Source organism: Rousettus aegyptiacus, unplaced genomic scaffold (assembly GCF_014176215.1).
Source record: "Rousettus aegyptiacus isolate mRouAeg1 unplaced genomic scaffold, mRouAeg1.p scaffold_m13_p_8, whole genome shotgun sequence".
NCBI lineage: Eukaryota > Metazoa > Chordata > Mammalia > Chiroptera > Pteropodidae > Rousettus > Rousettus aegyptiacus.
This window is the reverse complement of record NW_023416311.1, coordinates 48217073-48219306: the sequence shown is the minus strand read 5'-3', so window position 1 is coordinate 48219306 and position 2234 is coordinate 48217073. Positions and strand designations below refer to the sequence as shown.

General features: G+C 27.5%; 1 pseudogene; it reads right to left on the bottom strand.

The window, feature by feature from the left end:
• Positions 1 to 271: 271 nt before the first annotated feature.
• Positions 272 to 390, bottom strand: LOC118606971 (annotated as a pseudogene).
• Positions 391 to 2234: the final 1844 nt, after the last annotated feature.

Genomic DNA, 2234 nt, shown 5'->3' with positions numbered 1-2234 from the left:
AAAAAGTGAAGTTAATTATTCAAATAGCATATTTTATTTTAATATGAATTGGGTAGAAGCTTTATAAAATTCAAAAGAAACATACTTTGGGGAGAAACTTCATATTTGTCTTAAGCGAATTATTAAAGTTAAATTATAAAATTTTTAAAACAGCAATTTAATTGTATTTTATTTGTTTGTTTGTTTGTTTGTTTTAGACAAGGCAACCCTTGGTTAAGGTCACAGATTGCAAGGACCTTGTCAGCTTACAATCCTTATTTTTTATTTTTTATGCATACAGCACCTGGTCTTCCTAGGTGATCTCCCATCCAAGTACTAACCAGGCCCAACTCTGCTTAGCTTCCAAGATCAGATGGGATCGGGCTTTTTCAGGGTGGCATGGCTGTAGATACTGATGATTTAAAAAATTATCAAGGTACAGATATATGTAAACTGTAGAGTTGCATGTATTTTGGCTTTATAGAAATAACAGTTAAATATGTTCTATTACAGCCTTTTGATTTAAAATAATAATCTACAATTTGGTTTTGCTTATATTTTTAATTGAACTTCATAATAATAAAGATATAATAGTCTCCCAAAACATATCTCCTATTTTTTTTGTCATTCTCGCTACATTTTTTATTAAAGTATAGTTGATATTCAATATTATATTAGTTTTAGGTGTACAACATAATGACTCTACATTTATATACCTTATGATATGCTTGCTCATCACAATGTCTAGTAACCATTGGTAACTGTACAAAATTATTACAATATTATCAACTATATGTCCTGTGCTGGCCATTACCTCTTTGTGACTTATTTATATCATAACTATAAATTTGTACCTCTTATTACCCTTCACCTTTTTCACCCACCCCATCCCCCATCTCTCTAGTAATCATTTTCTATTTGAACAATCATAAAGATAACTGAATGATAAAACTACATTTAAATTTTATTTTTAGTTTTCTACCACTTGATAGCATATATGATCTCTAATATACTTCAGAGTCTCCCTTCCACATATCTTTTTCACATATCATTTAAATTAAGTAAATCAAATTTTGAGTAAAATTAAGAGTTATAGATTCTTTCATTTCATACTGAAATGCTTATTAAAGGATGTAATGAGATGGGAATTTAAATATCTTTGAAAACTAGTAATAATAATACTAGTTTCCCTATGAGAATTAGAACTAATAATAATTCTAGTCCTGATTCCCTATGGACTTTCTGCCTTTCAAGTAGAGATGGTGCCTTGACATTTAATAGGTAAAAAAACAAGGAAAAATTATTTCTGTTTCCATATATATTATATATCATTTTTAGAATGCTAGAAACTACACAATTTTCAATAATATGCAAGAGACTGGATTTCATGTCACATATATTTATCTCAAATATAACTAAATTCTTTTATTCTTAACTTAAAACAAAACAAAACAAAATAATAATAAAAGGCTTCGACATAGAAAACAGGCAAAGAGCATCATAAGATGATAATTTGAATAGAAATGCAAATTGTTAGCAAATGAAATATTCAACTGACTATAGTTAGAATTCAAACTTATGGTAACAGGAAGATAACATTTTTTTAGGGATTCTAGAACACTGTAATCTTCTGAATAGAAATTAGACATGGTATATCAAGAATCTTAAACTAGGTATACTTTTTTGTTTAATAACTTCCATTCTATAATTGATTTTAGAAAGCTATTTAAATAAACTGAAAGAGATTTATATTTCTGAATGTTTCTATAGTGTTGGGAAAACATCTAAATGTACCATAAATAGATAAATGAATATAAAGAAATTTTTATGCATAATCAATAAAATCAATATTTTCAAGAGAAGGAAGAGAAGGAACAGTATTTTAGATTAGATAGTAAGTTCTTTAAAATGCAAACTTTTCTTTTCAAATATTTAAGCACGAGAATGATAACATGATTCAAAATAGTATGATATGGGCATAAAAAAGACACCTAGATCAATGGAACAGAATACAGAACCCAGAAAGAAATCAATACATATATAGTTAATTATTTTATGACAAAGGAGCCAAGAATATAGATAGAATGAAGAAAAGACAATAATTGGTTTGGGGAAAACTGAATAGCCACTTTTAAAACAGTGAAACTGAAGTACTACTGTCTTACACCATCTACAAAAATTTATTCAAAATGGATTAAAGACTTGAACATAAGATCTGAAACAATAAAACTCTTGAAAGAAACCATAGGTAGTAA